The sequence below is a fragment of the Phoca vitulina genome, unplaced genomic scaffold, assembly GCF_004348235.1.
Source record: "Phoca vitulina isolate PV1807 unplaced genomic scaffold, GSC_HSeal_1.0 scaffold5, whole genome shotgun sequence".
Classification (NCBI taxonomy): Eukaryota; Metazoa; Chordata; class Mammalia; order Carnivora; family Phocidae; genus Phoca; species Phoca vitulina.
The window spans coordinates 77305356-77324792 of NW_022589708.1; positions in this window are offsets into that span (position 1 = coordinate 77305356).

The window sequence follows — 19437 nt, forward strand, 5'->3', positions numbered from 1 at the left end:
TAGATGAAAAGTCCTTAGCACACATTGTGTTCAATTCTCTGCAGTCTCCTGGAGCAGTTCTGGTTTAGGGTCAGGGAGCTGAGGTTCTGCCTTTCACTGTAGCCCTAACAAATGTGTGACCTTGAAAATTGTCTCATTATAGGGGCGCCTGAGTGGCTCAGTTGTTAAAGCATTTGCCTTCGGCTCAGGTCATGATCCTGGAGTCCCGGAATCGAGTTCCACATTGGGCTCCCTGCTCAGCACAGAGTCTGCTTCTCACTCTGACCCTCTCATGCTCTCTCTCTCTCATGCTCTCTCTCTCAAATGAATAAATAAAATCTTTTTAAAAAATTGCCTCATTATACTTTAATTCCTTAACCTTTACCTCGTGGGAATATTGAAATAATTATAAGTGAAAAGACTTGCAAAATAATTTTTTATACCACTGTGTTATCTTTGAAAGTAATTACATACATCTAAAGTTTTAAGGTGAGAAAAACCATAAATAGGATTAGAAAATGGGTTTACTCAAAGAGAGCAGGAAATAATCAGGGGAAATGATAATGGTACTCTTTCAAGAAGGAATAGTCTAGCTCATTTAGGCCAGGGTAGCAGTTTCTTAAAACAAAAATAACACTGCTGAGGCAATTGACCGCAATTAGCTGACTGGATTTCATATCTGTTCCACTATGCTGGAGAGAAAGTTCTCACTAAAATAGCTGATAAGTATTACTGCTATCCCAGGTGTGTTTTGTGCTTGACTTTGTAAGAGTTTTCGCAGGATTCTTTCATGGCTGCTATAAAGCCTTCCCAATGAAAACAGCAAGATATCAAAGGATTTCACATACAGAGAAGAATGCTCTAGAAACATGGCCATGATCCTTGGTTGGGATAAACATTTTACAATGGGCGTTTTTATTTGAGAGTAGAAATAGTCGAGGGTCTCCAAAATTTCTGACTCACACTAAAAGAGAATAAAAGAGTCCTAAAATTACCCTTCCTTTCTGTTATGACTTCATAGAAACTTCAAAAAAGAGAGAGATGCCTTTTGTTCATTACCCCTACCCTGATTCATTTCACAGGCTTGAGACAGTGCTACTTATTTTAGGCCTCTCCAATCAATAACAATTATACAAAACACCTTCTCCCGTTTTCTCCTCCACCCTGAGATAGATTCGAAGACAGATTGAAAATGGGATAAGAGAGGCTGGCCTCAGAGCCAAGTCAGGGTCACTGAAGCAACCTGAATGTCTGGTGCAATGTCAGCCCGTTTACAGAGCAATATATACACCTAGTGCATATCTCCGGTGGCCCAGACGAGTGATAAAGTCCCAGTGCCACCTTCTCTGCCCTTCCCAGACCGGAGGGGTTCAAGGGTCAAAAATCTGTAGCTGCCTTACTGATAAAGTAGGCCAGGTTATCCATTTAAAATGTCACAGAAAATAAATGGGATTCTTTTCAATATGTCACCATCAGCATTAAGTTTATATCATCAAAATATTTCAGCATTTTACTGACTGGCTTTGGAACGTGTTTTATGTCTGGAAATTAATTTTTTTTTTTTTGCTTTCAACAAACTTTTGAGTATTCGCATTGTCTGGCAGAGCATTAAGTATTATAGAAGGGGCGAATAATAAGGATAATTACTGTTAAATAGTAACACTCTGAGGGCTACAAGTACAAAGGGAAAGAGTTTTTAAAAAAGCAGTTCTGTTCTCAGCTGCTCACAGTATTGTTACAGAACTTAAAATGTGTAAAAACAACATATCATGTTAAGTACTATAATAAAGGTAGAAGCCAAGTTTTGTGTGTGTTCCAAAGTAGAAAGCAATAAACTCCCTAGGGGTTCAGGCAGGACTTTACATTAGAAGTGACACACGACTATATTCATTTGTAGAGACAGAAAAAGAATTATTGCAATATGATTTATAACAGAAATATATATTTGGTCTTTCAGAGGATTAAAATATATTTCTCACATGTATTTGGTCATCATCCATGGTTCCTCACGAGCAACTCCCCAAAAACTTGGAATTTTCTAAGTATTGATGTCACAAAGGTGTCTTTTGTTATGAGGTGACTTTTGTCCCCCACCTGAGGATGGAGGTGGGTTGCCAGGAGAACCAACCATGTGATTAGAGGGTTGGAACTTTCAGTCCCATCCCCCAACCTCCAGGAAGGGGAGAGGGCCCGGGGGTTGATTAAATCACCAATGGTCAATGATTCAATCCACCAAGACTATGTAATGAAGCCTCCATAAAAACCCAAGAGGTCAGGCTTGGGAGAGCTTCCAGGTTGGTGACCATGTGGATGTTCCGGGAGGGTGGTATCCCTGGAGAGGACACCACACCTTTTCCCTACACCTTGCCCTGTGCAGCTCTTCCATCTGGCTGTTCCTGAGTTATATCTTTTTATAAAAACAGGTGATCTAGTAAGTTAATTGTTTCTCCGAGTTCTGCAAGCTGCTCTAGCAAATTAACCAAACCTAAGGAGGGGGTCACGAGAGCTTCTGATTTATAGCCAATGGGTCACAAGTGCAGGTAACAATCAGGTTTTGTGACTGGTGTCTGAAGTCCAAGGAGGGGGATCTTGGGAACCTCCAAAGTAGAGCCAATTGGTCAGAAGCACACATTGTCAACCTAAATCTTTTTTTTAGGTAAACTGAGGCAAAATCAAATTACCAAAAGTGGACTTTATTGAAGAATAGCAGTGAAATTGCAATTTGAGAAATGCATGCTGCCGCATGCTGCAGGCAAATCCTTCTAGGGTTTGGGGTGGGCTGTATTTACAGGCAAGGAAAGTAAAGAGGGGGAAGTCCAGCCCAATTCCAAGCAGTAAGCTCATCAGCTGGAGGAGGGGGAGAAATTCTTGGCAGATGTTCATTGGTCAGGAGATAAGTCTTGGTCTATAATTCAGGCATTTATGGAAAATCAGTCTCTCACTTCTTAAGTTTCTGTTCTTCTGAGGGTACATGCATGACATTCTCCATGTTATGTCCTCTGGTTCCCTTGTAGATTGAAATCTTTTCACAAGGTAATAACCTGGGCTTGCAACTGGCATCTGAAAGAGGCATTGGGCAGTCTTATGGGACCCTGCCCCCAACCTGGGGAATCTGATGCTGTCTCCAGGCAGATAGTGTCAGAATTGAGTTGAATTGTAGGACATCCAGGTGTCAGAGAGAATGGCTTGTTGTGGGGGGAAACCTCCACACATTGGGTGACCAGGGCATCAGAAGTGAAAAGTTCTGTGTGAGCAGCACAGGAGACTCACAGGTTGAGAAACACAGTAGGGAAGAACAGGGTTTCTCCTTACTTAGGACAGAAAAGGCCGAGGTTTTTTTTCTGTACAATTATACACCATTACCAAGTGGGTTTGTTTCTTTTTTCAGGTATGGAAGACTGGTTCAACATTTAAAAATCAATTAACATAATACATCATGTCAGTGGACTAAAGAAGAAAAATCATGTGATTATATAGATAGATGCAGAAAAAGCATTTGATAAAATCCAACAGTGATTCATGGTAAAATTTGTCAGAAAACTAGGAAGAAAGAGTAACTTCCCCAACTTGTTAAAGAACAATTACAAAATACTCAACTGACTTAACATACTTAATTGTGAAAAAATAAATGGATGTTTCACCCTTCAAAGCAGGAACAAGACAAAGATGCCCCCTCTCTCCACTCCTATTCAACATTGTACTGGAAATCCTAGTTAGTGCAATAAGACAAACAAAAGGAAATAAAAGGTATACGGATTGAAAAGGAGGAAATGAATTTTTCTTTGTTCACAGAGGAGATGACTCTGTATGTAGAAAATCCCAAAGATTTGACAAAAATAAATAAATAACTCCTAGATTATAGCAGGGTCATAGGATACAAGGTTAATACACAAAAGCAAATTGTTTTCCACATACCAGTAATAAACAATTGGAATTTGAAATTAAAAACACAGTATAATTTACATTAGCACCAAAAAAACCCTGAAATGCTTAGATATAAATCTAACAAAATACATACAGGATCTATATGCAGAAAACTACAAAAGTCTGATGAAAGAAATTAAAGGAATTCTAAATAAACAGAGAGATATTCCATGTACATGGATAGGGAGCCTCAATGTTGTCGAAGTCTCAGTTCTTCCCATCTCGAGCTATCAATTCAATGCAACCCCCATCAAAATCTCAGCAAGCTATTTTTGCAGAAGTTAACAAACTGACTCTAAATTGTATATGGAAAAACAAAAGACCCAGGATAGCAAACAAAATACTGAAGACAAGCAAACTTGAGGTTTTGCACTACCCAACATCAAGACTTACTATACAGCTATAATAAATAAGGCAGGATGGCATTGGCAACAGAATAGGCATAGATCTGTTTACAAAGGAGGAAAGGCAATTCAATGTCTTTCAGTTAACAGTGCTGGAACAACTGGACATTCATATGTGAAAAAGAACTGATAGAAGATAACGTGGGAGAAAATCTAGATCTTGGGTCTAGCAGTGAGCTTTTAGAGACACCAAAAGCATGAGGCATAATAGGAAAACATACACAAGGTGGACTTTATTAAAATTAAAGACTTCTCTGCAAAAGACACTGCTGAGAGAATAAAAAGAAAAGTCACAGACTAGGGGATGATATTTGAAAACCACGTACCTGTAAAAGACTTGTATCCAAAGTATATGCTTAAGACTTGATTATAAGAGAACAAACAAACCAAAGATTGGGCAGAAGATTTGAACCACACCTCAGCAGAGAATATATACAAAGGTCAAATAAGCATGTGGATAGAGGCTCAACATCATTTGCCAGTAGAGAACTGCAAATTAAAACAATAATGAGATAGCATTACACACCCATTAGAATGGCTAAAAGGCCCCAAATTGACAATATCGGATGCTGACAAGGAAGCAGGCTGACAGGAGCTCCCATTCACTGCTGGATGGAATGTGAAAAGGTGCTACACTTTGGAAGACAACCTGACAGTCTCTTACAAAGCATACCATAGTCTTAGTATACAATGAAGTAACTACATACCTAGGTATTTACCCAATTGAGTTGAAAAGTTATGCCCACAAGAAAAAGCAATTTTTGAAGAAAAGGTAAAACCCTGCACATGAATATTTCTGATGATTTTATTCATAACTGACAAAAACTGAAAACCATCAAGATGCTCTTCAATAAGTGAGTGGGTAAACAAATTGTAGTAAATCTGTACAGGGGACCATTCTTCACTGATAAAAAGGAAAGACCTATCAAGCCATGAGAAGGCAGGGAGAAACCTTACCTACATACTGAGGACCCTGACAGTTTTGAGAGGTAATGGTCAGGTGTATTATAGGATATACATCCACTGGAATTTGTTTGATATTTGTCTCATGTTTAGACTAGGGCTCTGTGTTTTTAGGACGGAGATCACAGGGATAAAGAGCCATTGCCATCATATCATATCAAGAGTACATACTGTCAACATGATTTATGAAAGTAAATGTTGACCTTGATCATCTGGTTGAAGTAGTGTTTGTCAGGTTTCTCCACTGTCATATGTAGTAAATAAAAGTTACTCTTTTATTTCCCTTGTCTGTACTCATTGAAAAGAAGTCAGTATGCGCAGCGTACCCTGTGAGGTCAGGAAGTCCTGCTCCCCCTCTTTTAGGGTGGAGTGGATGCATAACTGATTTGGAATTCTTCTGCGAAGGACATTTGTCTCTTCTTCATTTATTAATTTATTCATTAATTTACTTACATCAGTATGGACTAAAGGATATTTATTTTATTCTTTGGGTTATACTCCAATAATTTACTTATCTTGTTGGTTAAATTGGCAGGCTTAGAAGATCGTATACTGTATGATTCCAGTTCTAAAACATTCTGAGAAGAGGCAAGACTGTAGAAAGAGTGAAGAGGTCAGGGACTGCTAGGAGAACGGGGAGGGAGGAATAAGTGAAGCGTGGGGTATTTTTAGGACAGTGAAACTCTTCTGTATGATACTGTCATGGTGGACATATGACATTAGTCATTTGTCAAAACCTCTAGAGCTTTACAACACATAGAGTGAACCTTAATGTATGAAGATCTAAAAGTCATTTAGGAGCTTGGGGGAGTCAAGGAAAGACTGGAGACTGACAGGAGACTCTGACTATATCATAGATGTAGGAAATAATCTCAGGGAAGCAAAAGGGAAATGGTGCTGACCTGAGTGACTCTGGAAACGAATGGAACACGTAGGACTAAGGGCAAAAGGAGCCGCACACATCAGCATAAATACATATATGTCTTTGCTCTGTCAGCTGAGATGGCCTGAAAGAAATGCCACCCTAGTAGCAACAAGCATACCTAGTACCCAAATCTTGGTTTCTACTATCATTTTTTAAAAGAAAATACGGCTCCTTAAAGAAATGGCTGATTTTAGGACTAGGGCACAAAATATACAAAGTGAGCCCAAGACATCTTATTGTGCCAGAAAGTAAGTGCTTAAAAACATAATAAAAATCCCCACAGTGATGGGGGCATGCCAAAGGGGCACAGGAGAGCCAACAGTAAGATTTCCTAATGACCAAACCTGGAACAATTTAACCAACAAAATAAATTAGTATCAGAGCATAAACCCAAAGAATAAAATAAATATCCTTTAGTCCATACTGATATAAGTAAATTAATGAATAAATTAATAAATGAAGAGACAAAGGTCTTTTTGCAGAAGAATTCCAAATCAATTATATATCCACTCCACCCTAAAAGAGGGGGAGCAGGACTTCCTGACCTCACAGGGTATGCTGCGCATACTGACTTCTTTACAATGAGTACAGTACCCACCAGACAAGGGAAATAAAAGAGTAACTTTTATTTACTACATATAACAGTGGAGAAACCTGACAAACACTACTTCAACCAGATGATCAAGGTCAACATTTACTTTCATAAATCATGTTGACAGTATGTACTCTTGATATGATATGATGGCAATGGCTCTTTATCCCTGTGATCTCCGTCCTAAAAACACAGAGCCCTAGTCTAAACATGAGACAAATATCAAACAAATTCCAGTGGAGGGATATCCTATAATACACCTGACCATTACCTCTCAAGACTGTCAAAGTCCTCAAAAACAAAGAAAGTCTGAGGAATGTAACACCTAAGCAGAGCTTAAGGAAACATCATAACTAAATGCTTTGTAGCATTCTGGATGAAATCCTGAAACAGAAAGAGGATATTAGATAAAATCTAAAATCTAAATAAACTATGGACTTCAGTTTATAAGAATATACATCATTATTATATTATTATACAAATATTGCTTCTTTAATCATAATGATTTTACCATACTAATGTAAGATGTCAGTAATAGGATAAACTGCATGTGGATGGTGAGTATATGGGAACTCTCTGAAATATTTGTTCATTTTTCTGTAAATCTAAAACTGTTCTAAAAATAAAGCCTAAAATAAAAAGGCAATATTATTAACTACAGTGTCAGAATGTTTTTTATAATTTTATATTCATATAAAAATATTTCTATAGAAAAATATGAAATATTCAGGAATAAATCTGGCAAAAGATGTGCAAGACTTGCTCACTGAAAACTATACATTGATAAGAGAAATTAAAGACCAAAATAAACAGAGAAATACCATTTTCAGGGTTCTGAGGACCCAATTATTAAAACCCAATCTCCCACAAATTGACCCATAGGGTCAATTTGTAGAAATTGGCAAGTTGATGCCAAAATTTATTTGAAAGTGCAAATAATCTATAATACTCAAAATGACTTTGAAAAAGAAGAACAAAGTTGGAGCACTCACACTACATGATATGAAGATTTGTTTTATATCTACTTATTATATAGATACTTATTATCAAGGCAACATGGTCTTACCATATGGCTAGGCAGATCAATAAATGACAATGTATACAGAGTCCAGAAGTAGACTCCCATATGTATGATCAATTGATTTTCAGAAAAGGTCTCCAAGCATTTCAATAAGGAAAGGAAAATATTTTCTATAAATTGTGCTAGAAAGTGGACAGCCATGTGTAAAAAAAAAAAAAAAAAACTTACCACTTACCTCACAATATATACAAATGAATCCTACACCATGTGTAGGGGCTAAAACAACAAACCTTCTAGAAGAACATATAGGAGAAAAATCATAGTATCCTTGGGTTTAAGATTTCTTAAATAGGACAAAAAAAATCACACACTATAAAATAAAAATCCATAAACTGGACTTCCTCCAAATTGTACACTTTTATTCTTCCAAAGGCATTGTTAAGAATATGAAGAAAGAAACCACAGACTGGGTGAAATGTTTGCCAACATATATCTGACAAAGGACTTGTATAACAATGGATTGTGGATCATGGATCTTGGATCACCACATTACCACATCAAAAACTAATGATGTATTGTATGGTGACTAACATAATTAAATTAAATTTAAAAAAAAAAGAATATTTCTAAAACTCTTATACTTAAGAAGAAAACAAACAGCCCAATAAAAAATGGCAAAAAACATTTGGCCACATCTCAAAAAAGATATATGGATAACAAAAAGGTGTATGAAAAGATGCTCAACATCATTAGGCCCCAGGGAAATGCTAATGTAAACCAAGAGATGCCATTGCACACCAACTGGAACTGATCAAATTAAAGATTATCCATACCCAGTGTTAGTGGGGATGTAGAGCAACTGGAACTCTCATACACTGCTGGTGAGAAGGTAAAATGGTCCAACCCACTCTGACTTTGAAAGTCAATTTGGTAGTTTCTTAATAAGTGAAACATGCACCTACCATATGACTCAGCAATTCAACTCCTTGGTATTTATCCAAGAGAAATGAAAGCAGATGTCCACATAAAGACTTGTGTGTAGATATTTATAGCAACTCTATTTGCAATAATCAAAAACTGGAACAATCCTCATGTCCTTCAAAAGATATAAAACTGTTTTTCATCTGATAAAATATTGAGGTATGACCATACAATGGAATTCTACCCAGAAATAAAAAGGAATTAACTACTGACATTTGCAACAACATGAATAACTTTTACAATAATTATGCTGAGTCAAAAAAAAAAACAAATAACAACAACAAAAGAGTACACATTGTGGGGCGCCTGAGTGCCTCAGTTGGCTGACTGTTTGAATCTTGATTTCAGCTCAGGTCATGATTTCAGGATCATGGGATTGAGCCCGGCATCAAGCTCCACACTCAGCAGGGAGTCTGCTTGAGGATTCTCTTTCTGCCTCTCCCTCTTACCCTCCCCCTCTCTATAATAAATAACTAAATCTTAAAAAAAAAAAGAATACACATTGTATTATTCCATTTATGTAAAATTCTAGAACATACAAAACAGAAGCAGTTCAGTGGTTACTTAGGAATGGGGTGGACAGAGTGGAGTGGGAAGGCGTGAGGAATGGCAAAGAGGCATGGAGAAACTTTTGAGGGTAATGAATATGTTCATTATCTTGATTGTGGTGATGGTTCCATGGGTGTATACAAGGCCAAAAGTTATCCAATTTCACACTTTAATATTTGCATTTTATCATATATCAATTATATCTCAATAAAGCTAGAACTAAGTGACCAATCCATCCAACACCCCCATCTGACTGTAGTTTCATCTGTCTGCTTCAACTTCACTTCAGCAGCCCCTCCAATGGTTATACCCTAGACTTGGCCATTACCTAGAACTCAACCTATTCTGAAATATCAAACTTAATACCTCGCTTTACTCCCACAACCTGTCATTCCAACTCATTCGCTTCCTTATTCTCAAGATTTCTAACCTTCAACCACTTCAAAGCCTATGTCCCATGATCCAGACATTTTGCAATTTTTCTAATTTTTTTTCGTCATGCTTAACAACTCCCTCCACAACCCCATGTGAGGACACAGACACTCTATGAAAACACCCATCCTGGACCCCGTGTATCTGGTGACACTACTCTCTTCTTTGAGATTTAATTTACTTGTCTTTGAAAATTAGAATCCATAGTCCATTACTTCCATCACTTGTATTACTTCCATATTTCTTGAGTCTTATTTTACTCCAGCATCTCTTACCCCTAGTCCTTCCTTTGAGCTTACTTTGTAAATCCCCAATATCTGATCTGTCAAACTCTTCCATTCCACTCTTCTATCGATAAGGCAAGCTGAATGCTAACGGAGAAAATGTACACAATTGGAAAGATTGTCACACCTGATCCTCCCTTAAACCTACACCCGCTCTTCCCCATTTCAGTTATGCCAACTCCATTTATAATTATGTCAGCCAAAACCCCTCAAGAGTTATCTTTGTATTCTCTCCTTTACTACACTCCACCTGCAGTGCATCAGGAAATTCTGTTGGTTCCACCTCTTAAATTTACGCAGAATCCAACCACTTCTCACTATTTCTAATACCACTATTTTGGTCCCTGCTACTGTCTCCAGTCACCTTCATTACAGCCATAGCCTCCCTTCTGGTATCCCTGCTTCTTCATTTACCCTCTGCCTCTTCACAACACATCAGCCCGAGTAATCTTTTTTTTTTTAAGGTTTTATTTATTTATTTGACAGAGAGAGGCACAGCGAGAGAAGGAACACAAGCAGGGGGAGTGGGAAAGGGAGAAGCAGGTTTCCTGCCGAGCAGGGAGCCCGATGCAGGGCTCGATCCCAGGACCCTGAGATCATGACCCGAGCCGAAGGCAGACGCTTAACGACTGAGCCACTCAGGCGGTAATGGCCAAGCCTAAGAATGTTCATATGTCACTTCCCTGCTCAAAACCTGCAATGCTCCCCATTATACTCGGAGTAAAAACCAAAGCTCCTGCATGATCTGCACTTCCCCATAGCATCTTCTTTGACCTCACCTCCTACTCCTCCCCATCCCCACCTTGCTTAGGAAACATCTGCCATACTATCCTCCTTGTTCCTTGAGTAGTCAACCACAGTCATGCCTTGGGCACTGGAATGTTCTCTCTACTATCTACATGGCTAACCCCTTCCCTCCTCCAATTCTTTGCTCAAATGTTATCATCTCAAATAAGTTCTACCCCTACCTATATTCACAACCTACCTCTCCAGCCCCTCAATCTGTTCTGTGTTTTCCTTTTTTCTATACTACCTTTCGTCTACTATAAACTACAGTTTTCCTGTTTCGTTCCTGCCATAAGCATCTTGACTATTTTGTTTATCAGTGCATCTGATAAGACTCAAACAAGTCTTCTCACATAGAAAGCATTTGGTTAATATTTGCTGAATGAATAAATGAAATATTAGTGCTCTCTATATACACTAGTACATTAAAAGATGGCCTGTGGAGTCAAATGTTGAGTTCAAGCCCTTCTCTAACAAGATAATTGTCAAAGCATTTAAGATCTTAAAAAAAAAAAAATCTCTGTGCCTCAGTTTCCCCATCTCTAAAACAGAGATGATTATTATATCTGCCTTAAAGAGTTACTGTAATATCAAAAAAGTGAATATACTTACAATTAAAGTTATAATTAGAATGCAGTAAACACCCAACAAATATTAGGTATTTCCCAATTCCATCCCTCCCAAAGCTATTTAAAGTGCTATGCTTAACCTCAAGCCTACCTCCTCTATATTCTCAATGGATGAACTTGTCCCTGATTAACAGAAACAAATATAGTGTACCAAGCAAGGACTCTTTCTTTCCTCTGTTAAAACGAATTTACACATACGCTGGTCTTTCTTCATTTTCTTTTGTTCTCAGTGGAGAAAGTAACCCTTCTTTCCAAAGCCTGTGACATCCATCACTCATACTCTGCAACCCATCCCTTCCCACTGCCTCAAGGGCAGTGCTCTATCACTCATTCCTTCTCTATCTTCTATCTTTCTATTTCTATTGGCTTTCCTTCTCAACACACACACACACACACACACACACACACACACAGTGTTCTTCCACACTTTCTTCAAAAATAAATAAAAACCAACTTTCTTCAAATTCAAATCCCTTTCTAAATTCCATTCTCTCTTTTCCTTTTTTCATGATAAAGCTTCTTAACTCAGTAGAATATATTGGAGATCTACCCTTTCTCTCTTCCTTTCAACACACTCTTCTTTTCAACTCACTGTATTCTGACATTCCTTTCACACCTCCAATGAAATTGCTCTCCCCAAGTTCACTAATGACCTCCATATTTCCCAACCCAGTGTTCAGTTTCCTCTTCCCTAACTTGATATGTTTGTGTCTGTGACCATCCACCTTCTGCGATGCTAAGCTTTCCCAATTCTCTTCTGAGCTCCATGACTTTTCTATCTAGACTATATCACTGATTTGTCGTCTTTCTTCCTAAATGTCCATTATTCCTCCAAGTCTTTGACTTTGGCTCTTTTCACTTGACACCTGATTTTTTATCTGAATACACTGCACTACTTATCATCCCCTGGACTTCGGTTCTTTACATCTGGAAGAAAATCCCAGACTTCCATTAGCATCAGCCCTTAAATTAACTGAATAGAAAAATCATTAGGTCCCAAACTGGACCCAATATCAAAATGTTTTCCTCTTTCCAACTTCCATATCTCATTGAATGATTCTACCATCCATCCACTTGCCCACAGCAGAAATTTGGCAGGCATCCCAGATTCTTTTTTTCTCATTTAGACTTCACAGTGAGCTACCAAGTCCTACAGATTCTACCTCCTTAATATCGACTCATCTCCATGCCATTCTTTCTATACCCAAAGCCATTACCTTAATCCAGGCCCTCATCACTTCTTGCCTGGATTACCGCAACTGCCTCCTAACTAGTCTCCTTGCCTCAAGCCTGGCACGACTCCAATCCCTACTTCACACAGTTACCAACGTGTTCTTTCTGAAATACAAATCCAATCATGTCATTTTCCTGTTGAAATTCCTTCAATTCCTCCATAGCTTCCAGGATAAAGTTGAGACTCTTTAGCTTAACACACAAGATACTTCATGATATGATGTTCGCATACATTCTACCCTCATCTCTCCTCATTAATCCCCACAAATTCCTTGTGCTTGGTACTACACTGCTTAAGATTCAACAAATGTCACATGCTATTTCACTCTCCATGCCTTCACAAATGGGGAAATGGAGCACCCCTCCCCACTCCCACCTAGCTGACTGCTTGTCATCTTTGAGGGATGATCTCAACACCTCTACCACTATGAAGTCATCCCTGATCCACTAAGGAATTGTTAGCTGTCCCTATATTTCTTTTACATGTCTTTCCTAACCACTAGTATTTACTTATCTCAGCTACATACCATGCATTGTTTATGTACCTTTCAAACATTCACATTTAATTCTTGCAATGGCACTTCAAGATGGTAATGTTATTATCCTCTTTTTACAATGAGTAAATTGAGATCCTGAGAAGTTCTGTAACTCGTCTAAATTCATACAGTTTAAAAGTGGCAAAACCCAGCCTTTCCCTCTCCGAAGCCCATGCCCCAAAAATGATGCTAAAGCTGTTTTATCATTGAATAGGTCATTGGTTGGCTTGGCTATTGATTTCTAGCACAGGATCTGCCATATAGCAGCTTATTAATAAGCAAATTAGTGAATATGTTTGATTTGGGAAATATTGATTTGGGGATACCTACAAGACCTCCAGCTTGGCATGTTGTTTATCAGGCCTTGGAGCTCCAGCAGAAAATCTAAGTGACGGGTGGAGAACCGAGACCCTTTGGCAGTAGCTGAAACTGTGGAAGGGAAGACATCGCCATGGAGCCCAGAGCTGAGGGCGGGGGGGGGGGGGGGGAGCAAGAGCGGGGGGATGAGAGAACGGAGTCAGAGAAGAATGACACCAAGGGAACTCCACCGGGGTGAAAGCTGAAGCAGAGACAGGTATAGGGATGGGATGGGAAGCTCAACAGAGACAACCCTAAAAATGTCTCTATTGTCAAGAGTGTGAAATTATTATAGAAAGGCTGAAAGGAGAACAGGCTCATTTCCACTCTGCCCTTGGCCCTTGACCACCTGGCCCTGGTTACCTCACTGAGACCGAAAGGCCTCAATCTGTATCAGGCTAACCCTTAATCTCCTCCCCAAGAAGAAGGCCTCACCACTCTCCTGTGAGAGTGTGTGCTTGACACCCTCTGTGGTAGACGGAGGACAGAGCTGTGGCCCCAGCTTCTTGTCATAGAGCCCCCTGAGGTGGAGAGATAAGTCATAAAATTGTTTACATATAATTACGGAGAAAACGAAATACAAAATATTTAGGTAATAGACTCAGGATCACATGAAAAGTCAGGATTCCAGTTTCTTGCCCACATTTTTTTAACTTTATTTCTTGAAAGGGAAAGGGTCCATTTGGCTTAACATAATAAAGGTCCTCTTTAATACTTTTGTTTCAGGTAGGGTGACCACAGAGGACTTTTGCCACAATCTGAAAAATATATGGGTTTCTTCAGCCCTCTCAGCAGTCTTCTCTGTGTTGTTCTCGCTCTTTCCGATGTGTGAGTTGTTTATGCCCAAATGTCCTGGCCTCACGTGTGCTCTCTGGCAGGAAGCTGTACTTTTGTGGAAAATTCTCCTCCTTCTTGCACATCCTTTCTTTGACACACCAAATGTTGCTCCCTCTGAAAGTGCTTGGGAGTGGTAATCCTGAGGGTGTGAGTCACCCTCCAGGGGAATATTTTACAAGGTTTGGAAGTCCAACTTGCCCAAGAGGAGAGTGATTTTCTTCTTATATGTTAATGGTTTTCTCACACGCTGTTCTTATTTTAATTAGGTAATGGAAGGCCAATAGCAAAGGAATCTTTCCAGGCTTTAAAAAAATTAAAAAGTGCATGAGTTTTAGAAAACAAGAATAAGAAATTAGAAAGCCTTTTCCAGGACCACGTGGCTCTCTGCCCGTGCTCCATCACTTGTCCTTGAGGGCTATATAAGTCTCTGTGTGGATAGATCCTACCCAGCAACAGACTCAGCCAGTCGCAGGATTACAAGATTTCTTGCTAAATTTAGTGCCAGGTTTCCCTGCACTGCTTCAATTTGTCCTGAATCACCTCCTTCTGTCTTTGCCAGACTGAGCAATGCAGCAGAGCCACGGACACCCAAGGCTTTCAATGAGGCAGGCCTTGCGGAGGATGCAGTCTTGTTCCAAATTTGAATTCATGTGACTTTTGCTTTTTTTTGCAGAGAGAGAGAGAGGTCCAGCATTGTGGCCTATTTTCTTTTTCAGCTCTGGCTACTGCATATTGGTTTGATGTGAGTGTTTTGTTTCTTTTTTCCTTTTCAAATCTAAGACTCATCAAATGTGACAGGCTGCCAGTCCCAGAGAAAAGGATTCTGTATTCACTTGCGGCTGCAGGCTTCTGCAGGAATGCGCACATGGACACGCAGTGTTTGGAAAGAGCCACCCTAGGGATTAGAGCGACCACGCGCAGCGCCCCCAGCTAGCTGAGGTCACACCAGGAAAGGGACTGCCAGCAAAGACTGATTCAGGATTATTTCTTATTCTTTCAAGGACAAGTATTTTAACTATCTTCTTACTGGTCAATTTTTATCTATTCCTCTTATCTGACCTTACTGCCCTGTTCTTGCAGCCATAGGATCCAAAGGGTTGTTTAGCAAAGCTCCTACCTAGACTGCGATGGTCCATTTGAGCTTCTGAGCAACATCTACCTTGGTCACATTGTTGTCAATTCCCGGCCCACCAACCCCTTCCCACCAGGACCTCATCTGGAAGCCCCCCTCCAGTATTCCAATTGCTGCTTTGTGATAAAAGACAACCACAGGACTTTATTGTTCTATTATGTGACTCAGACCCACACACCTGTTGGTTCCACTGACCTAAGCATCTTGCTAATCAGAATAAGGTCACACATCCAATCCATGTGTTCCCAAATAATGCAATGAGGTCCACAGGCCCAGAAGATCTTTGGTGTAAGATTCTTACTCATTGTAGTATTCCTCTAAATTTCTCAGGAAATACTTGTTGACTTGAACATAACCAGCTTGAGAGCAAGGATGACTCATCATAGACACATCTTCAGTTCTGGAAAAAATAACTCAAACCCCCCTCCCTATTGAAAATGGATCAAGTTACCATTTGGGCATCAGACACCACAGTGGCTCAGATGCTTTTCTCTTCTTTCTATTGTCACTACTAAAGCAACAATTTGGGGCTGATATTCCTAGGACCATGGTAATTGCTACAAAAGGGGTCATAACTATTATTACCAACTCTTTCCTGGATAAAACAACTTCTAAGGGACTCTGTAAGCAGTTAACTCTAATAATATTATACACAAATCTGTTACATTGCCTACTGAAGGGCTTCTGCTTCTATCAGCACAGTCGGTGGCACAAGATTGGGTTATTTTCTTGTAGAAAAGCAAACAGGATTGATGGGCAGGAAGAGAAAAATGGCTTCATGTAATCACACAAGTTCAAAGGAATGGATATCCTCTCTTTTCAGTCTGGTCTCCAAACTACCAAACAAGTTCAGGGAAACCGTTTATCATGAACCATAGACAGTAAACATGGATCCAGGCTCCACCATGAAAACTCACCAGGGATTTTTCCATGCCAATTGGTGTGAAAACTTGTCAACAGACTGAAAATGTCTGTGAGACAGAAAACTAACTTTTCTTAGGCAAAAGCAGCAGGGATACTGAAGAACAAGTTTTCAGAAAACAAAAATGGTCAATAGTACTGAATTATAATAAAGTACTTTAAATTTCCTCCTGGAGGTCACCGCTAAACATTGTCCTGTGTGTTCAGTTATCAGGTCATTAGAGCTCACGGTGGGGTGGGAGAGGAGAAGGCGTGTTAATCATAAATTCTCACTTCAGCTGAGAAGTAAACCAAGTATAATTGTGTGCAAAGCCACTTCTGGCCTTTTCTCTTTACCACTTTTCTCTCTATTAGCACTTCTTTCCCTTCTAGGCTCACTCTGCCCCCAAATCAGACAAATCTGACCATGGTTTTTTGCTCCCATTAGGTGGACCATTGTGGTGATATGTGGGGAGAGCTGCTCCAAGAACTCTAGAAGTATTACCATGTGAAAGAAGTTTTGCAACACTGTAAAGTTATAAAACTCTTAAAAATATTCAAAAGCTCTCCAATTCCTAAATTGTCATAGCTCCCTCATAGATACACACAATGATGAGTTCTGGAAACTTTAAAAGTAAATCTGATACCAATATACCCAAGCATTTTTAAATCCAGGAGGATAACATTCATCTAGCGAATACTTTTGGAAAATGTGCTCAGAACTGTGCCAAGATACTGATGATAAAGCCATGAACCAGGGACATGTCCCCGCCCTCAAGTCCTGTAGGAAACTGTAGGAAAGACAGACAGTGAACAAACAGTTCTCAAATGGTGGGATGAACATTGCAAAAGGGGAGGGCATGGTGCCATGCAGGCTTTTAACAAGGGAAATGAACCTGGTGAGTAAAGGCTTCCCTGGGAGAGGAAGACATTTACTTGGAGATGTACAGAGTTAACTGAGGAAGAGTGGAAGGAGGGAATTCTAGGCTGAAGGACGAGCATGTGTGATGACTCTGAGCTAAAAAGAAAAGTCTAGGGGCACCTGGGTGGCTCAGTCATTAAGCGTCTGCCTTCAGCTCAGGTCATGATCCCGGGGTCCTAGGATCGAGTCCCGCATCAGGCTCCCTGCTCGGAGGGAAGCCTGCTTCTCCCTCTCCCGTTCCCCCCTGCTTGTGTTCCCTCTCTCGCTGTGTCTTTCTCTGTCACATAAATAAATAAAATCTTTAAAAAATAAAAATAAATAAAAATTTTAAAAAAGGAAAAGAAAAGTCTAGGGGTTCCTGGGTGGCTCAGTCGGTGAAGCGTCTGCCTTTGACTCACGTCATGATCCCAAGGTCCTGGGATCAAGCCCTGCATCAGGCTCCCTGCTCATCGGAGAGTCTGCTTCTCCCTCTCCCTCTGCCCCTCCCCCCCTTGTGTGCGCTCTCTCTTTCTCTCTCTCTCTCTCTCTCTGTCTCAAACAAAAAAAAGAAAGAAAAGTCTAGAAGCAGCAGGAAGGCAGCCCATTGGGGAATGAGAAGGATAGTTTGACTGGAGAAGGGTAGAGATGGTCAGAGGTCACGTCTCTGGGGTCCTTGTAAGCCAAGTTTCAGTGTGGACGTCAGGACATCTTTAAGTGTGCTATTGTGACTGATTATGGTAAACAGAGCTGACTCTATATCAAGTGGAATTTTCACATCCAAGAATCAGAATCTGAGAGTTGGAAGATACCTTCAAAGATACTTAATCCATGTGTCCACGAATTAATTGGGGCAGAAATTCCTTCCGTGAACACACCCTATGGTGTTTTAGAACTCATCCCTTGTTTGTATAAATCAAACTGTTCGAAATTTCTTTTCAACCCCAACCTGCTTCCTTGAAACTTCCACCATATTTATGCCCTCTGGAGTTTCACAGAACCAGTCTAATCCTTTCCCATCTGACAGCTTCTCAAATGTTTAAAGACAGCTGTCTTGTCCCCATTATGTCTTCTCATCCCCGGGCTAAAAATGCCTAATTCTTCTAACTGCTCTTCATATTACGTGATTCTAAACCAGCTCACCATGCTACTGATACTTCCCGGGACAGGCCTCAGTCTGTCAAGAGAAAATAAATCTGAATACAGATACTGAATTATTAACCTATTTTGCTTATATATAGTTTCTTTGCCCTAGAACACTAAATCTGGCATGTCTGGCTCTCAGAAACCACAAATTCTCTTTGTCATTACATAGCGAATCTTCAGGGACATGGTGCGATGCCCTGCCAAATAAACATTTAATTAATATCATTAGTTAACTGAATGGCCTTTCTATATTTATTCCTGAGTAATGACATGGTTTAGCAGAGTTTACAAAATCTGGGAAAGTGTGTGCAATGACACACAAATTTCAGGAAAACTAGTGTGAATACACCTGCTGACCTCTGAGACCAGCAGAATTCAGCTGAGTCTTCCACAATAGGGAAAACCACAACATCGGGAAAAAACCCATCCTTGCAGAAATAATCAGTGTGGTCCATTCACCTCTGTTACAAAATTTTATTCTTATATTAAATCCTGCCAGCCGCATATGCCAGGAGCCACCCAAGTGCTGAGATTTTCTGGTCATCTGTGTAACCCTGTGATCACAGTGCTTCATTAAGAGGTGGGAATCAGGGGAAGCTTTTGAGATTGTTTTGTTTTGTCTTGTCATTATATTCCACATTTGACTTTAAAATTTGGCTTAAAAGTGCTGCCAGGCAACATATTTATCATGATAAAAAATAATGTGCTATTAATTTTTCACAGTCTTCAGGAAAAGACATGTAACCTAAGTATAATAACTGTGATACACCGTATTGACGCTCACCCATGACAAGGTGATGCAGGCTGAAAAGTAAGTCCACAAATATTTTCCTATCCCTGTGATAAACAACACTGACAAGAAGCAGAAATAACTAAGTTACTTGGTACAGGAAAATAATAGAGGAACCAAGTAAAATGGGTTATTTACT